Source organism: Thalassophryne amazonica, chromosome 19 (assembly GCF_902500255.1).
Source record: "Thalassophryne amazonica chromosome 19, fThaAma1.1, whole genome shotgun sequence".
Lineage (NCBI taxonomy): Eukaryota > Metazoa > Chordata > Actinopteri > Batrachoidiformes > Batrachoididae > Thalassophryne > Thalassophryne amazonica.
The window spans coordinates 26,949,511-26,976,278 of NC_047121.1; the positions used below are offsets into that span (position 1 = coordinate 26,949,511).

The 26,768-nt window shown below is 42.1% G+C and overlaps 1 long non-coding RNA gene across 1 annotated transcript; it reads left to right on the forward strand.

The window, feature by feature from the left end:
• The first annotated feature begins 9,478 nt into the window (after positions 1 to 9,478).
• Positions 9,479 to 26,574, forward strand: LOC117532199. Its single transcript, XR_004566807.1, has 3 exons — positions 9,479 to 9,491; positions 17,674 to 17,676; positions 26,359 to 26,574. It is a non-coding gene; the product is annotated as an uncharacterized LOC117532199 (long non-coding RNA).
• Positions 26,575 to 26,768: the final 194 nt, after the last annotated feature.

The following is a 26,768-nucleotide window of genomic DNA, read 5'->3' on the forward strand; positions in this document are numbered from 1 at the left end:
CCATCCCCCCAATACCCCATCCCCGTAGAGACGGTGCCTGCTCCCAGACCACCACCAACCAGTAAAAATCTATTTAAGCATAAAAATTCAAAAAGAAAAAAAAATAATATAGCACCTTCAACTGCACCACAGACTAAAACAGTTAAATGCGGTCTATTAAACATTAGGTCTCTCTCTTCTAAGTCCCTGTTAGAAAATGATATAATAATTGATCAACATATTGATTTATTCTGCCTTACAGAAACCTGGTTACAGCAGGATGAATATGTTAGTTTAAATGAGTCAACACCCCCGAGTCACACTAACTGTCAGAATGCTCGTAGCACGGACCAAGGGGGAGGATTAGCAGCAATCTTCCACTCCAGCTTATTAATTAATCAAAAACTCAGACAGAGCTTTAATTCATTTGAAAGCTTGACTCTAAGTCTTGTCCATCCAAATTGTAAGTCCCAAAAACCAGTTTTATTTGTTATCTATCGTCCACCTGGTCGTTACTCTGAGTTTCTCTGTGAATTTTCAGACCTTTTGTCTGACTTAGTGCTTAGCTCAGATAAGATAATTATAGTGGGCGATTTTAACATCCACATAGATGCTGAGAATGATAGCCTCAGCACTGCATTTAATCTATTATTAGACGTAATTGGCTTAGCTCAAAATGTAAATGAGTCCACCCACCACTTTAATCGTACTTTAGATCTTGTTTTGACTTATGGTATGGAAATTGAAGAATTAACAGTATTCCCTGAAAACCCCCTTCTGTCTGATCACTTCTTAATAACATTTACTTTACTGGACTACCCAGCAGTGGGGAAGAAGTTTCATTACAGAAGAAGTCTTTCGGAAAGCGCTGTAACTAGGTTTAACGATATGATTCCTTCTTTGTTATGTTCTCCAATGCCATATACCAACACAGTGCAGAGTAGCTACCTAAACTCTGTGAGTGAGATAGATTATCTCGTCAGTAGTTTTACATCCTCATTGAGCACAACCTTGGATGCTGTAGCTCCTCTGAAAAAGAGAGCCTTAAATCAGAAGTGCCTGACTCCATGGTTTAACTCACAAACTCGCAGCTTAAAGCAGATAACCCGTAAGTTGGAGAGGAAATGGAGTCCCACTAATTTAGAAGATCTTCACTTAGCCTGGAAAAAGAGTCTGTTGCTCTATAAAAAAGCCCTCCGTAAAGCTAGGACATCTTACTACTCATCGCTAATTGAAGAAAATAAGAATAACCCCAGGCTTCTTTTCAGCACTGCAGCCAGGCTGACAAAGAGTCAGAGCTCTATTGAGCCGAGTATTCCTTTAACTTTAACTAGTAATGACTTCATGACTTTCTTTGCTAATAAAATTTTAACTATTAGAGAAAAAATTACTCATAACCATCCCAAAGACATATCGTTATCTTTGGCTGCTTTCAGTAATGCTGGTATTTGGTTAGACTCTTTCTCTCTGATTGTTCTGAGTTATTTTCATTAGTCATTTCCTCCAAACCATCAACATGTCTATTAGACCCATTCCTACCAGGCTGCTCAAGGAAGCCCTTCCATTAATTAATGCTTCGATCTTAAATATGATCAATCTATCTTTATTAGTTGGCTATGTACCACAGGCTTTTAAGATGGCAGTAATTAAACCATTACTTAAAAAGCCATCACTTGACCCAGCTATCTTAGCTAATTATAGGCCAATCTCCAACCTTCCTTTTCTCTCAAAATTTCTTGAAAGGGTAGTTGTAAAACAGCTAACTGATCATCTGCAGAGGAATGGTCTATTTGAAGAGTTTCAGTCAGGTTTCAGAATTCATCATAGTACAGAAACAGCATTGGTGAAGGTTACAAATGATCTTCTTATGGCCTCAGACAGTGGACCCATCTCTGTGCTTGCCCTGTTAGACCTCAGTGCTGCTTTTGATACTGTTGACCATAAAATTTTATTGCAGAGATTAGAGCATGCCATAGGTATTAAAGGCACTGTGCTGCGGTGGTTTGAATCATATTTATCTAACAGATTACAATTTGTTCATATAAATGGGGAGTCTTCTTCACAGACTAAGGTTAATTATGGAGTTCCACAAGGTTCTGTGCTAGGACCAATTTTACTCACTTTATACATGCTTCCCTTAGGCAGTATTATTAGAAAGCATTGCTTAAATTTTCATTGTTACGCAGATGATACCCAGCTTTATCTATCCATGAAGCCAGAGGACACACACCAATTAGTTAAACTGCAGGAATGTCTTATAGACATAAAGACACGTATGACCTCTAATTTCCTGCTTTTAAATTCAGATAAAACTGAAGTTATTGTACTTGGCCCCACAAATCTTAGAAACATGGTGTCTAACCAGATCCTTACTCTGCATGGCATTACCCTGACCTCTAGTAATACTGTGAGTAATCTTGGAGTCATTTTTGATCAGGATATGTCCTTCAATGCGCATATCATTATTATCAGGTTGTCCTAAAAGTTCCCTGAAAAGCCTTCAGTTAATTCAAAATTCTGCAGCTAGAGTACTGACGGGGACTAGAAGGAGAGAGCATATTTCACCCATATTGGCCTCTCTTCATTGGCTTCCTGTTAATTCTAGAATAGAATTTAAAATTCTTCTTCTTACTTATAAGGTTTTGAATAATCAGGTCCCATCTTATCTTAGGGACCTCTTAGTACCATATCACCCCAATAGAGCGCTTCGCTCTCAGACTGCAGGCTTACTTGTAGTTCCTAGGGTTTGTAAGAGTAGAATGGGAGGCAGAGCCTTCAGCTTTCAGGCTCCTCTCCTGTGGAACCAGCTCCCAATTCGGATCAGGGAGACAGACACCCTCTCTACTTTTAAGATTAGGCTTAAATCTTTCCTTTTTGCTAAAGCTTATAGTTAGGGCTGGATCAGGTGACCCTGAACCATCCCTTAGTTATGCTGCTATAGACTTAGACTGCTGAGGGGTTCCCATGATGCACTGAGTGTTTCTTTCTCTTTTTGCTCTGTATGCACCACTCTGCATTTAATCATTAGTGATTGATCTCTGCTGTCTTCCACAGCATGTCTTTTTCCTGATTCTCTCCCCTCAGCCCCAACCAGTCCCAGCAGAAGACTGCCCCTCCCTGAGCCTGGTTCTGCTGGATTTTTCTTCCTGTTAAAAGGGAGTTTTTCCTTCCCACTGTCGCCAAGTGCTTGCTCATAGGGGGTCGTTTTGACCGTTGGGGTTTTTCTGTGATTATTGTATGGCTTTTGCCTTATAATATAAAGTGCCTTGGGGCAACTGTTGTTGTGATTTGGCGCTATTTAAATAAAATTGATTTGATTTGACTTTCCTTGGGCTATGCTACAGACACAGTTGACAATACAAATATATGGGAAATTTTTATCTTTTGTTTCTATCTGCACCTGCGCGAATGACTTATCAGACCAATGCGTGAGTGACCATCTCTGCTGCATTTGTTGCACATGTACTGTGATGCCTGCTAAGGCTGCCACCGTCACTCCTTCCTCCTAACTCGTTGCCCAGCAAGAGCTTGGTTCCTCTCCTGCTCAGCCCTCTGTGCACCTGTTCTGACAGTAAGGCCCCAGGATGCACGGTCCTTTGCACACTGTTCCCACGACATGTCCTTTAAATTATCTAGGCCATACATACTGCACATCAGACAGATTGTAGCAGTTCTTACTGGCGAATGGCTTGAAAATTGAAGATAAGCAGTCAAAGGCAATATTTTTGACAGTGGTCGGTCAGAAGATGCATGCTTTGCTGGGTGATCTGACGAAAAAACAGCTGAATGTGAGTTGAAAGAATTATTGACTTACTGATAAAGCATTACATGTCAAAGACGAATTACATTGCCGAGAGATATAAATTCCACACCAGAAAGCAAAGAATGGATGAATCAATCAGTGACTTCATGGCAAGTTTACGCAAATTGGCAGCAACGTGTCAATTTGCAACTTTTGAGTGAGGCGCAGTGACACAGATTCATTTGTGGTGTAAAAAGTGAAATATTATATGAACGCCTGCTAGCCGCTACTCAAATGAAAGAATTATCCCTCACGAGGCTCACGAGATAAGCCTGGTTTTTGAGATGACTAAACAGAATGCAGTAAATTGGTCCAACAGAACTGGCAGAGCGAAAGCACTGGTCAACAATGGTTTTGCTACCTGGTGAATATTAGCTGATATAAGGTATTTCAGGTATGCTGATTCCAAATCTGTAATCCGAATTTGTCTAGCACATCAGGTTCTTGAGTTATGCACATGCCAATATTTAGCTAATCTATTGCTATTATGGTGCTTCTCATGCAAATGTAGATTGTGTTAAAAATTTTTAATTTTAGAATAAAACAGAATTTAGCACTAATTTGGGTGATTTTGGGTTGCTGAATCCAAATATGGTAAAACAATTCAATCAATAAACTGCCAATATTGAGGGCCAACATTGCCAGGAATTTGTAATTTTTTATAATAATTGCTTTGATCAGTCTACAGATGAAAACCAAGTTTTTGTGGTACATGTACATCAAGTGATGGAATACTGCTCTCAACAAAAATATAAACGCAACACTTTTGGTTTTGCTCCCATTTTATATGAGATGAACTCAAAGATCTAAAACTTTTTCCACATACACAATATCACCATTTCCCTCAAATATTGTTCACAAACCAGTCTAAATCTGTGATAGTGAGCACTTCTCCTTTGCTGAGATAATCCATCCCACCTCACAGGTGTGCCATACCAAGATGCTGATTAGACACCATGATTAGTGCACAGGTGTGCCTTAGACTGCCCACAATAAAAGGCCACTCTGAAAGGTGCAGTTTTATCACACAGCACAATGCCACAGATGTCGCAAGATTTGAGGGAGCGTGCAGTTGGCATACTGACAGCAGGAATGTCAACCAGAGCTGTTGCTCGTGTATTGAATGTTCATTTCTCTACCATAAGCCGTCTCCAAAGGCGTTTCAGAGAATTTGGCAGTACATCCAACCAGCCTCACAACCGCAGACCACGTGTAACCACACCAGCCCAGGACCTCCACATCCAGCATGTTCACCTCCAAGATCGTCTGAGACCAGCCACTAGGACAGCTGCTGAAACACTCGGTTTGCATAACCAAAGAATTTCTGCACAAACTGTCAGAAACCGTCTCAGGGAAGCTCATCTGCATGCTCGGCGTCCTCATCGGGGTCTCGACCTGACTCCAGTTCGTCGTCGTAACCGACTTGAGTGGGCAAATGCTCACATTCCCTGGTGTTTGGCACGCTGGAGAGGTGTTCTCTTCATGGATGATGCGAAGGAGATGTGTTGCACTGCATGAGGCAAATGGTGGTCACACCAGATACTGACTGGTATCCCCCCCAATAAAACAAAACTGCACCTTTCAGAGTGGCCTTTTATTGTGGGCAGTCTAAGGCACACCTGTGCACTAATCATGGTGTCTAATCAGCATCTTGATATGGCACACCTGTGAGGTGGGATGGATTATCTCAGCAAAGGAGAAGTGCTCACTATCACAGATTTCGACTGGTTTGTGAACAATATTTGAGGGAAATGGTGATATTGTGTATGTGGAAAAAGTTTTAGATCTTTGAGTTCATCTCATACAAAATGGGAGCAAAACCAAAAGTGTTGCGTTTATATTTTTGTTGAGTATATATATATATATATATATATATATATATATATATAATTAATCTAGCCTCAAAAATAGTTTGTTCAATGTTCTAAAATCAGAAATGCAAAATATGAAAAAAGAGACCTAGAGATATTTGGCAAATGCATCAAATCTAGCACACTGCAAATGTTTATGAGAAAGGAACAATCTATCAAAATCAAAATCAAGACGTGGCTGGAACGAGTCCAACACAGTTGGAAAAATCAAATCAAATCAATTTTATTTATATAGCGCCAAATCACAACAAGGTGCTTTATATTGCAAGGCAAAAGCCATACAATAATTACAGAAAAACCCCAACGGTCAAAACGACACCCTATGAGCAAGCACTTGGCGACAGTGGGAAGGAAAAACTCCCTTTTAACAGGAAGAAAAATCCAGCAGAACCAGGCTCAGGGAGGGGCAGTCTTCTGCTGGGACTGGTTGGGGCTGAGGGGAGAGAATCAGGAAAAAGACATGCTGTGGAGGGGAGCAGAGATCAATCACTAATGATTAAATGCAGAGTGGTGCATACAGAGCAAAAAGAGAAAGAAACACTCAGTGCATCATGGGAACTCCCCAGCAGTCTAAGTCTGTAGCAGCATAACTAAGGGATGGTTCAGGGTCACCTGATCCAGCCCTAACTATACGCTTTAGCAAAAAGGAAAGTTTTAAGCCTAATCTTAAAAGTAGACAGGGTGTCTGTCTCCCTGATCTGAATTGGGAGCTGGTTCCACAGGAGAGGAGCCTGAAAGCTGAAGGCTCTGCCTCCCATTCTACTCTTACAAACCCTAGGAACTACAAGTAAGCCTGCAGCCTGAGAGCTTTATTGGGGTGATATGGTACTAAGAGGTTCCTAAGATAAGATGGGACCTGATTATTCAAAACCTTATAAGTAATAAGAAGAATTTTAAATTATATTCTAGAATTAACAGGAAGCCAACAAAGAGAGGCCAATATGGGTGAAATATGCTCTCTCCTTCTAGTCACCGTCAGTACTCTAGCTGCAGCATTTTGAATTAACTGAAGGCTTTTCAGGGAACTTTTAGGACAACCTGATAATAATGAATTACAATAGTCCAGCCTAGAGGAAATAAATGCATGAATTAGTTTTACAGCATCACTCTGAGACAAGACCTTTCTAATTTTAGAGATATTGCGCAAATGTAAAAAAGCAGTCCTACATATTTGCTTAATATGCGCATTGAAGGACATATCCTGATCAAAAATGACTCCAAGATTTCTCACAGTATTACTAGAGGTCAGGGTAATGCCATCCAGAGTAAGGATCTGATTAGACACCATGTTTCTAAGATTTGTGAGGTCAAGTACAATAACTTCAGTTTTATCTGAATTTAAAAGCAGGAAATTAGAGGTCATCCATGTCTTTATGTCTGTAAGACATTCCTGCAGTTTAACTAATTGGTGTGTGTCCTCTGGCTTCATGGATAGATAAAGCTGGGTATCATCTGCGTAACAATGAAAATTTAAGCAATGCTTTCTAATAATACTGCCTGTGGGAAGCATGTATAAAGTGAATAAAACTGGTCCTAGCACAGAACCTTGTGGAACTCCATAATTAACCTTAGTCTGTGAAGAAGACTCCCCACTTACATGAACAAATTGTAATCTATTAGATAAATATGATTCAATCCACCGCAGCATAGTGCCTTTAATACCTATGGCATGTTCTAATCTCTGTAATAAAATTTTATGGTCAACAGTATCAAAAGCAGCACTGAGGTCTAACAGGACAAGCACAGAGATGAGTCCACTGTCTGAGGCCTAAGAAGATCATTTGTAACCTTCACTAATGCTGTTTCTGTACTGTGATGAATTCTAAAACCTGATGGAAACTCTTCAAATAGACCATTCCTCTGCAGATGATCAGTTAGCTGTTTTACAACTACCCTTTCAAGAATTTTTGAGAGAAAAGGAAGGTTGGAGATTGGCCTATAATTAGCTAAGATAGCTGGGTCAAGTGATGGCTTTTTAGTAATGGTTTAATTACTGCCACCTTAAAAGCCTGTGGTACATAGCCAACTAATAAAGATAGATTGATCATACACTCAACAAAAATATAAACGCAACACTTTTGGTTTTGCTTCCATTTTGTATGAGATGAACTCAAAGATCTAAAAAGTTTTCCACATACACAATATCACCATTTCCCTCAAATATTGTTCACAAACCAGTCTAAATCTGTGATAGTGAACACTTCTCCTTTGCTGAGATAATCCATCCCACCTCACAGGTGTGCCATATCAAGATGCTGATTAGACACCATGATTAGTGCACAGGTGTGCCTTAGACTGCCCACTGAAGAGGAGTGGACCAACATTCCACAGGCCACAATTGACAACCTGATCAACTCTATGTGAAGGAGATGTGTTGCACTGCATGAGGCAAATGGTGGTCACACCAGATAGTGACTGGTATCCCCCCCAGTAAAACAAAACTGCACCTTACAGAGTGGCCTTTTATTGTGGACAGTCTCCTTGAGCAGCCTGGTAGGAATGGGGTCTAATAGACATGTTGATGGTTTGGAGGAAGTGACTAATGAAAATAACTCAGACAGAACAATCGGAGAGAAAGAGTCTAACCAAATACCAGCATTACTGAAAGCAGCCAAAGGTAACGATATGTCTTTGGGATGGTTATGAGTAATTTTTTCTCTAATAGTTAAAATTTTATTAGCAAAGAAAGTCATGAAGTCATTACTAGTTAAAGTTAAAGGAATACTCGGCTCAATAGAACTCTGACTCTTTGTCAGCCTGGCTACAGTGCTGAAAAGAAACCTGGGGTTGTTCTTATTTTCTTCAATTAGTGATGAGTAGTAAGATGTCCTAGCTTTACGGAGGGCTTTTTTATAGAGCAACAGACTCTTTTTCCAGGCTAAGTGAAGAGCTTCTAAATTAGTGAGACGCCATTTCCTCTCCAACTTACGGGTTATCTGCTTTAAGCTGCGAGTTTGTGAGTTATACCACGGAGTCAGGCACTTCTGATTTAAGGCTCTGTTTTTCAGAGGAGCTACAGCATCCAAAGTTGTGCTCAATGAGGATGTAAAACTATTGACGAGATAATCTATCTTACTCACAGAGTTTAGGTAGCTACTCTGCACTGTGTTGGTATATGGCATTGGAGAACATAAAGAAGGAATCATATCCTTAAACCTAGTTACAGCGCTTTCCGAAAGACTTCTTCTGTAATGAAACTTCTTCCCCACTGCTGGGTAGTCCATTAAAGTAAATGTAAATGTTATTAAGAAATTCCACAATGTAAAACACCAGGCATTGATTGATCCACAGAAAGTATACCTTCCTCCCCTGCATATAAAACTTGGCCTCATCAAGAACTTTGTGAAGGCAATGGATCATAGCTCAGATGGCTTTAAATACCTGAAGCAAAAATTTGGGGCAGTCCAAAGTGATGCCAAGCTTAAAGCTGTGATTTTTGATGGACCTCAAACACGTGAGCTTATTAGAGACAAAGACTTTCCATCTAAGCTCAGACCCCTTGAACTAAGAGCATGGGAATCATTTGTGCAAGTGGTACAGAATTTCTTGGGCAGCTACAAAGCCACAAACTATGAAGAACTAGTTGACAACTTGCTCAAATCATACAAACGCATGGGCTGCAAAATGTCACTTAAGATTCACTTCCTGCACTCTCCTCTTGAGTTCTTTCCACCCAATTTGGGTGATGTGAGTGATGAGCATGGTAAAAGATTCCACCAAGATATTTCTGAAATGGAGACCAGGTACCAGAGGCGTTATAATGCAAACATGATTGGTGACTACTGCTGGTTTCTACAGAGTGAAACGTCTGTGACCCACAAGCGCAAGAGCAAGAGCAAGTGTTTGGCTCACTTTTGAACTGTTAAGACTAATTGTGGAGTGTATTAATTTGAGTTTTCTCATAATTATTGATATTTTGGTATCTGTGTATTTTTTTCACCAGTTGTGTGTTCATTTCTAATAAAATCATTGAGAACAATTTGGCGACTGGCGTTTATTGGTACAGTCACATAACTCAAAATCTTGATGTGCTAGAGAAATTCTGTTTGCATATTTGAAATCAGCATACACAAATTAGTCAAAATCAGTTGTTTTTCTTCAGGTAGCAGACAAAAAGTTTTTTTTTTTTTGTTGACCAGTGAAGTTGTTTTAAAAGGAGAAAAACAAAGCTAGCTGTGTTTCAGGTGTCAGAGAAGTAGACACACACCAGAGGACTGCTGTTTTAAAATGGTACAGTGCTGAGGATGTTTGAAGTTCGGACATATTGAACGGGCATATTTGAAAAGACAACCTAAAGCAGTGGGAGCTTCAGTTAAGAAAAAGGGCGGACCCAGACAGCTGAATGCCAGAAATCTAAAACGGACGTGTATATATATATATACACACACACACACACACACTCGCAATGCTCACTACACACCGGGAGCAATAAGGAATTAAAGACCTTGCCCAAGGGCCCTTAGTAATTCTCCAGTCAGGCTGGGATTTGAACCGAGAATCTTCTGGTCTCAAGCCCAACACCTTAACCACTAGACCATCACCTCCCCCAATGTGTTATATGTGAAAGAGCCCTAAGGGGAGACTCAAGAGAATCTGCTGTAGGACAAGCCATACTGGTTAAAAACTACAGGGGAGGAAGACAGAAATGGGTGAAGGAAGAGATTACTCATGTACTGGGTCCAGTTACTTATTTGGTATCTGTGGATGGAACATGTATGAAGAGACATGTTACTCAACTGGTAGAAAACAAACATGATGATGCAGCTTCTTCTGTTTCTGATTTTGTTTTTGACAAAATTGTTTTTGACTTGAAACATGAATCTCAGGTTGACGGGGAATCTGAGAATTCTGAGGTTACAGAGACACTAACAGTATCTTTGCCGGTCGTGGAAACTTCCAGCAATAGAGACTGGCACAAGATCAAAAAGGACAATAAAACCTCCAGATAGACTGAACTTGTGAGGTAAACCAGGTTACTGCACCAGTGTGTGTAAAATCTAATAAAGAAAAAAAAGATGCAGTAAAAGGTTTCAGTGGAGGACTGTGGTGTCTGAGAGAGAGAGCAGTAGGTGGGCACTCAGCGCACTTGTATAAAAGAGGCTAGTCTACTGCACTTCCATCCAGTCGTTGGTGGACATGAGCAGTGAGCAGAGCAGGAGAAACCACATGGTTGTGCATAGCTGTAATAAAGTTCTGTGTTTTTTCCTTTTCCTGCAGTCTTTTTCTGAGTGACCCACACAATAAATCTTTTCTGGACACTACAATTAGCTTACGTCATGCATCATCTCTTAGCTTGTATCCTCTCGTCTTTGGCTTCATATTCTTGTATGGCTTCCCAAAGTCTCCAGTACTTTTCAAGCATTTCGTCTCACTGCCTGCAGCCTTCTCTTAAAGGACATGTTGCACATTTTTTAACGTCCCAGTTAGCAAGACAACATAGAAGTACTCATGACTGTAACTCTCTCCGCACACGTGCTAATAATTAGTGATAGCTGATGTATTTTATTCCTCTCAATCTGAGCATTAGCAAGTGCATTTCTGGAAAACGTCTCTCTCGGCAGTCCAGTCATCATCTATCTGTGATGTACATTTTAGAATAAACAGAAACATCCCGATGATTGACAGACAGAGGGAAATTAACCTGCTCCATCTGAAAATGAAACTTCTGAGCTTTCATTCGAAAGTGATGGCTTGGATTTACAGTCATGAGATGACACACTTCACCCCAAAACTCTTAACGTTTTCATGTGCCAGATTACAGAACCTAAAGTGTGGTGACGCACTGTTTGTGATGTTTTTAACAGACTTCCTAACGCGGCGATGGATTTTTTATCATTGGAAAAAGTCAGAATACATTATTTCCAGGAGTTAATGGACTTGATTGAACGTGCCACAATTGTGAGAGAACTAAAGGCGAAGTTGCAGCCTGCGATTACGTGTGCGTGGGGGCTTTGATCAACTGGAGTTTATATTTGGAAATAAGTCTAATACTGGGTGAGTCTGGCATGTTCAGGATTTTCCACCTTTTGTGTTATGTGGCAAGCTTTTTTTTTTTTTTTTTTTTTTTACTTTGAGAGTATGAATCTGGAATGTGTGCGTGCACGCTGTGCAGCTGATGAGCAGCCCCTGCCGCTGTGAACATGAATGTCTCCATGTTTTTTCCCCTGCAGATGTATTTTTTTAGATTTTATTGATAACACGCATAACTAATTGTGTACAAAGCTGAGTCTCAAGCACAGATTGTTACTGACAGGCTGCGTTTATGGCTCATGGTTGCAGGTGCACTAAATCTCAGGACTGCTGTTTTTACCATGACTGTATCAAAATGAACAGTTTTCACTTAAAAACGAGTCATCATAACACGACATCACACTTATGTCAACTGTGGAATTAATCTGTGACTCGGTTCTTAACATCTGCAGGTACAATCCAATGAAGTCCATGCTGGGACGCTTCTAATAGCTATGTCACTTGCTGGAAACACACAAGCAATCATGAGTACTTTGTTTTCAGAAGTCTCCATAGCTGTTTGCTGTGAATGCCGTATACTTTGAAACTGGTCACAGAAGTGCACAAAGTACAACCCCTGGCAAAAATTATGGAATCACTGGCCTCTGAGGATGTTCATTCAGTTGTTTAATTTTTGTAGAAAAAAAGCAGATCACAGACATGACACAAAACTAAAGTAATTTCAAATGGCAACTTTCTGGCTTTAAGAAACACTATAAGAAATCAAGAAAAAAAGATTGTGGCAGTCAGTAACGGTTACTTTTTTAGACCAAGCAGAGGAAAAAAATATGGACTCACTCAATTCTGAGGAATAAATTATGGAATCACCCTGTAAATTTTCATCCCCAAAACTAACACCTGCATCAAATCACATCTGCTTGTTAGTCTGCATCTAAAAAGGAGTGATCACACCTTGGAGAGCTGTTGCAACAAGTGGACTGGCATGAATCATGGCTCCAACAGGAGAGATGTCAACTGAAACAAAAGAGAGGATTATCAAACTCTTAAAAGAGGGTAAATCATCACGCAATGTTGCAAAAGATGTTGGTTGTTCACAGTCAGCTGTGTCTAAACTCTGGACCAAATACAAACATGGGAAGGTTGTTAAAGGCAAACATACTGGTAGACCAAGGAAGACATCAAAGCGTCAAGACAGAAAACTTAAAGCAATATGTCTCAAAAATCGAAAATGCACAACAAAACAAATGAGGAACGAATGGGAGGAAACTGGAGTCAACGTCTGTGACCGAACTGTAAGAAACCGCCTAAAGGAAATGGGATTTACATACAGAAAAGCTAAACGAAAGCCATCATTAACACCTAAACAGAAAAAAACAAGGTTACAATGGGCTAAAGAAAAGCAATCGTGGACTGTGGATGACTGGATGAAAGTCATATTCAGTGATGAATCTCGAATCTGCATTGGGCAAGGTGATGATGCTGGAACTTTTGTTTGGTGCCATTCCAATGAGATTTATAAAGATGACTGCCTGAGGAGAACATGTAAATTTCCACAGTCACTGATGATATGGGGCTGCATGTCAGGTAAAGGCACTGGGGAGATGGCTGTCATTACATCATCAATAAATGCACAAGTTTACGTTGATATTTTGGACACTTTTCTGATGTTTGAAGATGATGAAATCATTTTTCAAGAAGATAATGCATCTTGCCATAGAGCAAAAACTGAAAACATTCCTTGCAAAAAGACACATAGGGTCAATTTCATGACATAGGGTCAATGTCAACAAGCAGATGTGATTTGATGCAGGTGTTAGTTTTGGGGATGGAAATTTACAGGGTGATTCCATAATTTATTCCTCAGAATTGAGTCCATATTTTTTTCCTCTGCTTGGTCTAAAACAGTAACCGTTACTGACTGCCACAATCTTTTTTTCTTTATTTCTTATAGTGTTTCTTAAAGCCAGAAAGTTGCCATTTGAAATGACTTTAGTTTTGTGTCATGTCTGTGATCTGCTTTTTTCTACAAAATTAAACAACAGAATGAACATCCTCCGAGGCCGGTGATTCCATAATTTTTGCCAGGGGTTGTAATCCCGGTGGAACATTGGATGGTCACCAACAGCCTAAATTCTTATTGTTGTAATTTCGGTGCGACATGTCCTTTAAAAACCCACTGCCCTCCACCGTTTATGTGTTTGTGTGGCGTATAAATTGACGTCATGGCAGTTTCACGCAGATATGCACTGATGACCCCGCTCACATTGAGCATGTTCTCAATTGTAATGGAAAACAACATGCCTGGTACCAAACCAAACTGAGTAAAGTAGAGTCGAGCTGAGTAGCGCTAGACCTGTATAATGGAAAAAAGGCCTATAGAGTATGGCGAGTGCTGTGTGGCGCAGGAGCAGAATGTCTGAATGTAAACCCGTGTTTATCAGGGATGTGTTCTCATTCCTATGCTGTCCAGGGTTAGTGGATGCTGGATGAGTGATCAAAAATTGTGAACAGCCAAAATCCACGTGAACATTTGGATGTGTCCAGCTCATAAGATAGCAACCATTTGGAGAAACATGAGGGTCATTACGTGGGCAAATACAAGATGAAATGAACATAAGAAAAGGAAAATACAAGCAGAATTAAAAAAATACACTGGGTTAGAACTTTTCACCTACTGCAGATGGCTGACACTAAACACTGGTCCAGAATATTTCAAAACCTCTAGAGTTTAAAAAAAATAAAGACATCAGGAGCTGCACTGAACGGGGCTGAATATGTCACCAAGGGATTCCAAATGCTCACGTTATTTTGGCCTCTTACAAAACACAAGTGAATGAATGGCTGCATTTAGTGCAGAGTGTGCATGTGCCCTATGTTCCGTTTCACGGAACAGCATTGTAGAAGAACCCCGACAGCATCAAAGCGTCTTGTCCTCTGCCCAGTGACCAGTGAACAGTCTGGATGATTGAAGCACTGGCACAGCTGAGTGCTGCTAACTTTAACTCTGTGCACACTGGTCACTGTGCACGTCGGCAAGTGTTGTGATGCAGTGACGGTCGCCGGTACGAGCCGGGCTGCAGTATGTCCCCCTGGGGACGTTTTCTGTCTGAACGCCTCCATCAGCTCCAGACAAATGAGCCTCTCTGCCGGGCAGGTGGCTGTACCTCCTCCCTGGTCTCCTCAAAGAGAAATGATCCAAGAAAGGGTTAACTCCCCCCCAACCTCCCACCATCCATTTGCAAATGATCTGGCTTGTCTGCATATTGTCAGCTGCAGCTGGCCCGGCCATTCATCACCTGTCTGCGACTCTCAGCGCCCTCCACACTTAATTGTTCCCTCTCTGACCTGGAGAATAGAGAATGATGTTCCCTGCACCAGAGAGAGAGACAGACAGACAGACAGACAGACAGACAGACAGACAGACAGACAGACAGACAGAGAGAGAGAGAGAGAGAGAGAGAGACAGGCAGAGTTGTGGCTGGCATAAATGCTGTTCACTCTGTTTTTCCGCTCTTTACTTTCATCTCCCATCTTTTCTGAATTTCTGGGTCAGAAGAAAAAGCAAGGAAAGGAAATGAGGAGAGGATGAAGGAAGCAATCTCCAACCTCATAAATTTAATTCCATTAAATTTTGTTAAATATAAAGTCGTGTGTGTGTGTGTGGGGGGGGGGGGGGTGTTCTGATCATCCTATTTGTATGTCTGTCCCCATCTCTGTTCTTCTCTTGTTTTTTCTTTACATCCACACTTGCATTCCTCCCTGTTGTTTCTCACCTTCCATTTAGTTTCTTTTTCCCACCTCGTGTGATTCTCTCTCACTCTTAAAATGTGACCACAGCCACTTTCAGTCATGTGATTTGTTTCATTCATCTCATACCCTATCCCACAGGGCACAGTTCTATTATGAATCCTCATGATCCATTAGAGGCACAGAAATGGGATGAACCGTCTTACCTAACTTACTCTTGCTTTATTTACACCCTTATTCTACAGGGCGATGTTCTATTATGATGGCCCATGTTCCAAAAAAGTACAAAACAGGATGAAACTCTGGCATGCCTCCTGTCATGCTCGCTTAAAAGTGCAGACCTGGTAACCCGCACAAAAACAAAAGTAAAACTATTTCTACCTGCATTCTCAGCCAAAACCGCAACAAATGCTGCATCTGCTTCACATTTTCACCCCGATGGAACACAATCAAACAAGTATCAGGGTGTACGCACTAGGACTACCCTGTTGAAAGATGTTTGAACATGACTTAAGCTGTTCAGACTACAAATGCCTGGAAGTGGCTATGTAATGATGCCGATTTAGTGGATCAGGGTGAAATTTCTGAAGAGCTTGAAAATGTCAAAACTGCTGCAGATGATGGCCAGAACTACTGCATATATCAAGTTTGTTCAAGATGGACCAAGGAGTTATTGTGATGCTTCAAAACGCTCCCAGATTTGCTACTTGGGATGAAACGGTACTTCATAAGCCAGCCTGTTAGGAGACAAGCCGGAGTAAGCAGTTTCCTCCTGTTTTTGCACTTTTTTGGAATGTGGGCCATCGTAGTACAACCCCTGGCAAAAATTATGGAATTACCAGCCTCGGAGGATGTTCATTCAGTTGTTTAATTTTATAGAAAAAAAGCAGATCACAAACATGACCCCAAACTAAAGTCATTTCAAATGGCAACTTTCGGGCTTTAAGAAACACTGTAAGAAATCAGAAAAAAAAATTGTGGCAGTCAGTAACGGTTACTTTTTTAGACCAAGCAGAGGGAAAAAAAAAATATGGAATCACTCAATTCTGAGGAAAAAATTATGGAATCATGAAAAACAAAAGAACGCTCCAACACATCACTAGTATTTTGTTGCACCACCTCTGGCTTTTATAACAGCTTGCAGTCTCTGAGGCATACACCGGAAATGGGCAGGTGTGCACTGCTTGATACATGTCACGACAACTTTGGTGTACTTCAAATTTACACTGTAAATTTACGCCACAAGTGCGCAACATTGATACATGAGGTCCAATATGAGCATCCTGTCCTGCTCCAAAGCATAAAATAAAAAAAATCATCATAATTTACATACCATATCTGCCTCTGGCATGGCTTGGTGGACAACAAACTCGTCGAGGGTTCTCCTGGTTGTCTTGTCCCTCATATTTTTCATGTGTCCTGCACTAGAAGCATGCTGCTTGAAGTCGGCCAGTCCACCACGGGCTATAGAAAATGCACAGTGGCACACGGTACAGTGCGCTTTATAGCTGTTGTCGCGCACCTTTTCTACCCAGCCATTTTCCTTTTCCCTTTCGCCCCTGTATTTATGCATTCTTTTTTGTTTTCTTTGAGGAGGAGTAACGTTGTTACAGACATTGCTGTTCACAGGCGTATCTGCAGTGTTGGTGTCTGTATCTGTATCAGCCATACCGCTTTGTTATGGTCGTCAGACAACCATTGTCGGCTCATGATGTCTCTCTTCTCTTCCGGTATCTTCTTGCAAGCAGATGTCCCTCGACCAATGAGATAAGAGTCATTCTGTATTGTCAGCTCATTGGTGAAGAGCAGGAGAGAGCCTGGGATCAAATTTACCGTAGGTTTCCATATAAAGTGCCAGTCAATTCCATTGACATTTTACAGACTTTTTGATTCTCACAGAAATATGGGACAAACTGCGTCTTGTTTCAGGTCAATACGGAACGCACAATTTTGTTTCCAAATAAGGGACGATTCCGGACGGTTGGCAACCCTATTGGTAACGAATCCCTATTTAGAGGGCAGTGAAAATTCTTTTTATGCTTTAAATCTTAAAAAGCTTAGTGGCCCTATACCAGGTGTCTCCAACCCTGCTCCAGGAGGGCACTTGCCCTGGATGTTTTGAGCCGGTAGATGTGGAAAACAGGCAGGACAGGTGCTCTCCAGGAACAGGGTTGGAGACTGTTGCCCTATACGTGTTTGTCATGTTTGGTTGTGAATGCTGGATATTTGGTCCTGATTAACATGCGCATTGCGAATATGAGGTATTTGGAAGTTGTGTCACACAGTTATCACTGAACACAGCAGCACGTGGCTCACACCAGTACTGTGTACATACAGTATGTGCTAACATCTGTGGTTATGTTACATAGCTAAAAAAGTGTCTGTTAACATCATTAAAAATGAGTTCTTCTCTGGAGTGCAGCGTACTTTTCAATGGATTATGGATGTATATTTCCAGAGAAGATTTAAAGAGGTCAGCGAACATATGCAAGACCCATGCTGCTGTGACCACTGTGCACACTTCATAAATAACACAATCTGCATTTTATTTTAGATTGAAGTCTGGAAGCATCAAAATAACTGAGCTGCCTAATCTACATTCAAGTGGACATTCTTAAGAGGCACAGACAAAATAAGATCATCTCCACAAATAAAATAGACATGATGTGTGCAGTCTGGTACAGGTACACAACAATTACCCCATACATCCTATGCCTGCTGACCAGCCGCCATGATCTCCTCCCTCTCCCCCAGCGCACAGCTACTACACAACACCATGCATGATGCCCGTTCAGGCCAATGAAATTGCTCTGCCCCAAAAACAACCTACATTGTATTTTAATTTTAGTCTATAATTTTAACGTGCCAAGTGACTGAGTTGCCACATCCACATTCAAGTGGAAATGATTTAATTACAACATGCAGTAATGAAAGAATAAGTTTAATGGCGTGTTCACACCGGGCACGATCAGACGCTACAAATTCACGGGGGTCGCGTGGCTACAGACGCGCCTCCTTTGCCCGGTGTGTCGCTCTGCTTTTGCTGTGAAAATTCGCCCCGGTGCGTCATCAAATAGGAGGAGCTTCCATTCCGCTCACCGGCTCCGGTTGTCAGTCAAGTTAACATGACTAACCTTGATCACACGGAGCGAGTTGTTGTGGAAAGCTCCCAATACAGGGAGTATCATTATTTGCTGCAGGAGCTGCATCTGGATGACGGCCGCTTTCAGCAGTCCTTCCACCTCTGCGGGACCCAGTTTGAGGACCTCCTGTCCCATTCACGCGCGCACATGTAAACAATTAAAAAAAAAAAAAAAAAAAAAACTCTGCTGCCTGCTGTAGAGCTGCTGCTCGCTCCAAAAACTCTGTCATAATTGTGTTTAGAAACCAGTCACCATTTGTTTTATTATACATCTGTGTAGTTAATAAAATATTCTCCACAAATGATTCGCTCGCGCGCACACGTAAAAAAACAACAAAAAGACAGAAACTCTGCTGCCTGCTGTAGGGCGCTGCTTGCTCCAAAAACTCTAATTGTGTTTAGAAACCAGTCACCATTTGTTTTATTATACATCTGTGTAGTTAATAAGTAAAATATTATCGACAGACGATTTGCTCGCACACGCATGTAAAATAAAAAGAAAACGAAACTCCGCTCCTGCTGCTGTGGGGCTGCTGCTCGCTCCAAAAACTCTTGTCATAATTGTGAAATAAAGGACAAAAGAGATAAGTCCTGCTCACAGGCTGCTACCAGATACAGGACATGTTCACAGCTTCAGTCAAACTCCAGACATCTCCACGTCACTACATATTCAGTCCCTGATTGGTCATCACAGCGCGACAAGACAAAAAAGTTCAGATTTTTCAACTTGGGGAGGAGGGCAACGCGACATGATGCGACGCAATATCGCTCCACAAACGCGCCAATCGCTTCACTCACGTTGCTTCATTCGCGTCCATCACGTCGCACTGCGTTACTTGGCGCTAAAACGCGTCGTTCCATAGGGATTACATGGCAACCTGTCACTGCTGTCGCTCACGTCGCACCCGGTGTGAACGCAGCATAAAACACATGCCTGGCAAGAAAGTATATAGTGTAGTGACACAAAGATTTTCTGCACACATCAGTGGGTTATACTATGGTTATACTACAGCACTCAGTTTGGAAAAATGCAAAAATTGAATTTTAGTGTTTTGTTTTGTTTTTTTTTTACCATTAATGAAATGACCAATAAAATTAACTAATTCACAAAAATTCCATTTTGGCACATTTTTCCAAAGTGAGTGTTGTAGTATAATCACTCCAGATGCAGTTGCAAGGTACCGACAGGCCTGAAGGGTGGCAGCCTCTGTTGTGGATGAAGCAAAGCACCAGGTGTGGGAGGAGTTCAGAGCAACCATGGAGAAGGACTTTCGGTGCTTCTGCAGGACCATTGAGAGAAAAACAGGGACCCAACCAAGGTGTATACAGTAAGGATGGGACTCTGTTGACCTCAACTGAGGAGGTCATCAGGCACTGGAAGGCACACTTTGAGAACTCCTGCACTAGACTGGAGCACCCTGTGTAGTCGAGGCAGAGCTAGAAGCTGATGGGGGATCATCATCAATTTCCCAGGTGAAAGTCACCAAGGTTGTCAAAGAACTCCACAGAGGCAAACCCCCAAGGATGTTGATGTCCATCCAGAAATGCAGAGGGCTCTGTGACTGTCTTGGAGGTCTTCAACATTGCATGGCGATCTGGTACTGTGCCAAAGGAGTGGCAAGCTGGGGTTATGGTCCACATGTTTTAAAAGGGGGATCAGAGAGTGTGTGCCAACTACAGGGGCATCACACTACTGAGCCTATTTGGAAAAATCTACTAAGTGCTGGAAAGCTGGGGTCAGCCGAAAGTCAAACTTCAGATTGAAGAACAATGCGGGTTCCGTCCTGGCTGTGGAACAACTGTTTTGTGGACTCGGAGAAGGCGTATGATCGGCTACCCCGGGAGATACTGTGGAAGGTGCTGCGGGAGTATGGAGTGAGGGGGTCCCTTCCCAGGACCATCCAAGCTCTGTACTCACAAAGCGAGAGCTGTGTTCAGTCAGAATTGTTTCTGGTGGGGGTTGGCCTCCACCAGGGCTGCGCCTTTTCGCCAATCCTGTCTGTGATACTCATGGACAGTATGTCGAGGCGTAGTCGAGGGAGGAAGATCTTTAGTTTAGTTGGCTGAAGGTCTCATTATTGCTTTTTGCAGATGATGTGGTCCTGTTGGCTTCATTGGCCTGTGACCTCCAGCATTCACTGGGTTGGTTCACATCATTGTGTGGAGTGGCTGGGTTCAGGATCACTCACTCATGTTCAACCGCTTATCCAGGATTGGGTTGTGGGAGCAACAGCTCTAGCAGGGGACCCCAGACTTCCCTTTCTCACCTCTGACTGGAGGATCCCGAGAACTTCCCAGGCAAGTGTGGAGAAATAATCTGTCCACCTCATCCTGGGTCTTCCCCTGGGTCTCCTTCCAGATGGGCATGCCTGGAACACCTCCCTGGGGAGGCGCGGCATCCTTACCAGATGCCGGAACCACCTCAGCTGGCTCTTTTCAACGCAAAAGAGCAGCGGCTCTACTCCAAGCTCCCCATGGAAGACCGAGCTGGGCACCTTATCTGTAAGGGAGACACCAGCCACCCTCTTGAAGTCCATTTTGGCCGCTTGTGTGACTGAAAGAACTAGATCGCGGAGCTCGTTCTTTGGGTCATGACCCAACCATCATGACCATAGGTGAGAGTAGGAATGAAGATTGACCAGTAGATCCAGAGGTTCAACTTTTGGCTCAGCTCCCCTTTTTGTCACAACATTACCGTAGAGCGAATGCAATACTGCCCCTACTGCTCCAATTCTCCGGCAAATCTCACACTCCATTGTCCCCTCACTCATGAACAAGACCCCGAGGTACTTGAACTCCTTCACTTGGGGTGAGACCACATTCCTACCCGGAGTAGGCAGTCCTTCAGTTTCCTGTTGAGAACCATGGCTTCAGATTTAGAGGTGCTGATCCTCATACCGGCCGCTTCATACTCTGCTGGGAACTCATCCAGTGAGGGTTGGAGGTCACAGGCCGATAAAACCAACAGGACCACATCATCTGCAAAAACAAGTGATGAGACCCTGAGCCCACCAAACTGGAAACCCTCCTCCCACCGACTACGCCTCGATATCCTGTCCATGAATATCACAAACAGGATTGGTGACAAGGCGTAGCCCTGGCGGAGGCCAACCTCTGCTGGAAACTAGTCCGACTTACTGCCAAGTACCCGAACACAGCTCTCGCTTTGCGAATACAGAGATTGGATGGTCCTGAGAAGGGACCCCCTCACTCCATACTCCCACAACACCTCCCACAGTATCTCCCAGGGTACCCGATCATATGCCTTCTCCAAGTCCACAAAACACATGTAGACTGGGTAAGCATACTCCCAGGCACCCTCCAGGATCCTTGTGAGAGTAAAGAGCTGGTCGGTTGTTCCACGACCAGGACGGAACCCGCATTGTTCCTCTTCAATCAGAGGTTCGACTATTGGCCGAACCCTCCTTTCCAGTACCCTGGAGTAGTCTTTACTAGGGAGGCTGAGTAGTGTGATGCCCCTGTAGTTGGCACACATTCTCTGGTCCCCCTTTTCAAATATGGGGACCATCACCTCAGTTTGCCACTCCTTAGGCACTGTCCCAGACCTCAATGCAATGTTGAAGAGACGTCTCATCCAAGACAGTCCCTCCACACCAAGAGGGATAAGGTTTAGCACATCTAAATCTGAGGTTATGGTTGTCATCAGAAAAACTGATGGAATGCCTACTCCGGGTAGGGAATGAGGTCTTGCCCTACGTGATGGAGTTCAAGTACCTTGGAATTTTTTCACAAGCAAGGGGACAATGGAGCATGACAATGGCCGGAGAATCAGCACAGCAGGGATGGTGTTGCGTTCCCTTTACCGTCCTGTTGTGACAAAAAGGAGGTCAAACCAAAAGGCGAAGCTCTCGATCTACCAGTCAATCTTCATTCCTACTCCCACCTATGTGTCATGAGAACTACACTGCGGGTACAAGCGGCTGAATGGGTTTCCTCAGGAAGGTGACTGGTGTCTCCCTTAGAGATAGGGTGAGAAGGTCAGTCATTCGTGGGGAGTTCGGAGTACAGCTGCTGCTTCGTCATGTTCAAAGGAGCCATCTGAGGTTGTTCGGGCATCTGGTAAGGATGCCTCCTGGGTGCCGCCCTCAGTAGGTGTTACAGGCACGTCCAGCTGGGAGGAGACCCCAGGGAAGACCCAGGACTAGGTGGAGAGATTATATCTCCACACAGGCCTGAACGCCTCAGAATCCTCCAGTCAAAGATGGTTAATGTGGCCTAGGAAAGAAGCATTTGGGGTCCCCTACTGGAGCTGTTGCCACTGCGACCCGATCCTGGATAAGTAGTTGAAGATGAGTGAGTGAGTGATAATCAATTTTTAAAAAATAACTGCTAAACTAACTATACATTAATACAACAAACCAAACCAAGGTTAGCTTGTTTGGTTGAGCTTTTGCCGTTACTCCAATGTGGTGGTTGTGTTCAACCAAGCTTCATTTGTCCTGCACAGGTCATGGTGATCTTGTCCCCAATCTACATTTAGAACTGCTCCATTTAACATCTGCTGTTCAGTAAACCGACAGGTGAAGTCATAGAGGGCTTGTCCAGTCTACTCTATGATGATGCAGTGCTGTCATTCATTTTCTATACCAGCTGACTCCAATCACAGGGGGACGTGAACATATACCATCAGACAGAGGGCGAGAGGTGGGGTACTGTAGAGCACATTGAATTCTATGCTTAGCATGCCAACATCTCGATTTCTGCCTAGCCAACCCCCACTTGCATCAACAGTTTGACACTAGTACAGGGGTGGCCAAGTTCGGTCCTGGAGAGCCACATTCCTGACACTCTTAGTTGTCTCCCTGCTCCAACACACCTGAATCCAATTGGAGTTGTCTCCCTGCTCCAACACACCTGAATCCAATTGGATTCCGAATCCAATTGGATTCAGGTGTGTTGGAGCAGGGAGACAACTAAGAGTGTCAGGAATGTGGCTCTCCAGGACCGAACTTGGCCACCCCTGCACTAGTACAACCCCTGGCAAAAATTATGGAATCACCGGCCTCGGAGGATGTTCATTCAGTTGTTTAATTTTGTAGAAAAAAAAGCAGATCACAGACATGACACAAAACTAAAGTCATTTCAAATGGCAACTTTCTGGCTTTAAGAAACACTATAAGAAATCAGGAAAAAAAAATGGTGGCAGTCAGTAACGGTTACTTTTTTTAGACCAAGCAGAGGGGGAAAAAAAAAAAATGGAATCACTCAATTCTGAGGAAAAAAAATTATGGAATCATGGAAAACAAAAGAACGCTTCAACACATCATTAGTATTTTGTTGCACCACCTCTGGCTTTTATAACAGCTTGCAGTCTCTGAGGCATGGACTTAATGAGTGACAAACAGTACTCTTCATCAATCTGGCTCCAACTTTCTCTGATTGCTGTTGCCAGATCAGCTTTGCAGGTTGGAGCCTTGTCATGGACCATTTTCTTCAACTTCCAAAGATTTTCAGTTGGATTAAGATCCGGACTATTTGCAGGCCATGACATTGACCCTATGTGTCTTTTTGCAAGGAATGTTTTCACAGTTTTTGCTCTACGGCAAGATGCATTATCATCTTGAAAAATGATTTCATCATCCCCAAACATCCTTTCAATTGATGGGATAAGAAAAGTGTCCAAAATATCAACGTAAACTTGTGCATTTATTGATGATGTAATGACAGCCATCTCCCCAGTGCTTTTACCTGACATGCAGCCCCATATTATCAATGACTGTGGAAATTTACATGTTCTCTTCAGGCAGTCATCTTTATAAATCGTATTGGAACGGCACCAAACAAAAGTTCTAGCATCATCACCTTGCCCAATGCAGAGTCGAGATTCATCACTGAATATGACTTTCATCCAGTCATCCACAGTCCATGATTGCTTTTCCTTAGCCCATTGTAACCCTGTTTTTTTTTTTTGTTTAGGTGTTAATGATGGCTTTCGTTTAGCTTTTCTGCATGTAAATCCCATTTTGTTTAGGCGGTTTCTTACAGTTCGGTCACAGACGTTGACTCCAGTTTCCTCCCATTCGTTCATTTGTTTTGTTGTGCATTTTCGATTTTTGAGACATATTGCTTTGTTTTCTGTCTTGACGCTTTGATGTCTTCCTTGGTCTACCAGTATGTTTGCCTTTAACAACCTTCCCATGTTTGTATTTGGTCCAGAGTTTAGACACAGCTGACTGTGAACAACCATCTTTTGCAACATTGCGTGATGATTTACCCTTTTAAGAGTTTGATAATCCTCTCCTTTGTTTCAATTGTCATCTCTCGTGTTGGAGCCATGATTCATGTCAGTCCACTTGGTGCAACAGCTCTCCAAGGTGTGATCACTCCTTTTTCGATGCAGACTAACGAGCAGGTCTGATTTGATGCAGGTGTTAGTTTTGGGGATGAAAATTTACAGGGTGATTCCATAATTTATTCCTCAGAATTGAGAGTCCATATTTTTTTCCCTCTGCTTGGTCTAAAATAGTAACCATTACTGACTGCCACATTTTTTTTTCCTGATTTCTTATAGTGTTTCTTAAAGCCAGAAAGTTGCCATTTGAAATTACTTTAGTTTTGTGTCATGTCTGTGATCTGCCTTTTTCTACAAAATTAAACAATTGTATGAACATCCTCCGAGGCCGGTGACTCCATAATTATTGCCAGGTTTTTTTTGCAGTGACAAGGTTTGCGATCAAGATTTCCTGCCGTAATGATGCGTAAACTGAAATCTGTAAACTACTTAAACAGAATATATATATATATTAATGATATTCACATTTTGCGAAACCCGCATTCATGTTTCGCAATTAACGGTCTGCAGACAATTCACACTTTGCAGCTAATTCACGATTTGGGGGTTAACATAAAATCTTATCAACTCCCATTCCAATCCTCAACTGGAAATAAGTAGGTTTTGAAAAATGGATTCAAAGCCTTTAGTGAGGTAAACATGCATGTTTAGCTCTGGCCAGGCACCTTCAAGAAACAGTTTACAGAGTTGCACTCAGTACAATGACATTAATAAGCTTGTTCGCTTCCGCTCAATGCAAATAATGCAGTTTTAAGATGTTTAGTTACATTTAGAGAGGTAGATGTGCACACATTTAGCTCCTTGATATTTTTGTCTGTTTAATGGCCACAAGAAGCTGTTTCCTGGGTTCCTTCTGACTCGTAAAATAATAATTAGCCCATCAGCTTCTGCTTGCTAACAGTGTTCAGGTTATGAATGAAAAATAATGCACCCATTAAATTCATGAAGCAGTAACAAGTTTTCAAAATTAATGTGACCTATACAACAGAAAGATTTAGGTTTATCCCCCCCATGACGCATTTGTGGATAGATGCAATTCATACTCCAACTGGAGTAGCCTGAAAAATACAGGGCACACTGCATTAGTGATCATTCTAAAAGTTTAGCATGTACACATACACAACCTTTAAATGGCTTTTGGAAAACTATGTGGCTCATTCAGTCTGAAAATGTAAAAAAAAATGACTCAGTCCTGTTTATTCAGTTCATTTTATGGACAAGAAAAACAAATGTTAAAAAAAAAAAGATGATCATCATTACCCGTGAGCACAGCTTGTCTCTCAGTCTCCTGTCCTGACAAACACCACTTGTGGAATTACTGAGCAAGTTGTGAAAGGTAGCGAAAAGCCTCCGGCTCTAAATATCTGCTAAAGTTGTCATCACATACGATCAGTACCACATAGCTGATGCTACAACACTCAGTACTGCACAAAAGTCTTAGGCACCTTAGGATTCAACTTCATTAAAGAAAGAAAGTGTGTTGTCCTGTATGCTGGTAAAAACCATAGTTATTCAGTCACAAGGGCAGAGCAAGAACTATAACTTATTGTATGCATTTCCCCCTAAAAAGACAAAAAGTAGTCTTTCAGTGCAGTAACTGTGCCTAAAACCTTTGAACAGTACTTGATAAAGAATTCCTGATCTCAGGTTGGGAATCTTCCTCTCGCAGTGCATCAGACAGATTTCACTTGCACACAGTAGTGATGTGAATGAAGAAATATGCAGTTCCAAACAGTGCCAATAAAAAAAACTGCTCATCCTACTGGACTTTAATTTATTGCCTAAACAAAACTTAGGCCTCAATTTATTGTGAAAAAGTGAAAGCCTAAAATTGCAGTTTGCCAGAAGATAAACTAAGGCCGGGTTCACACGGCAGGATAATTAAGCCGATATCGGACCCGATCTTCCCCTTCAGACAATCTTAAGGACACCCCTACAATCGTG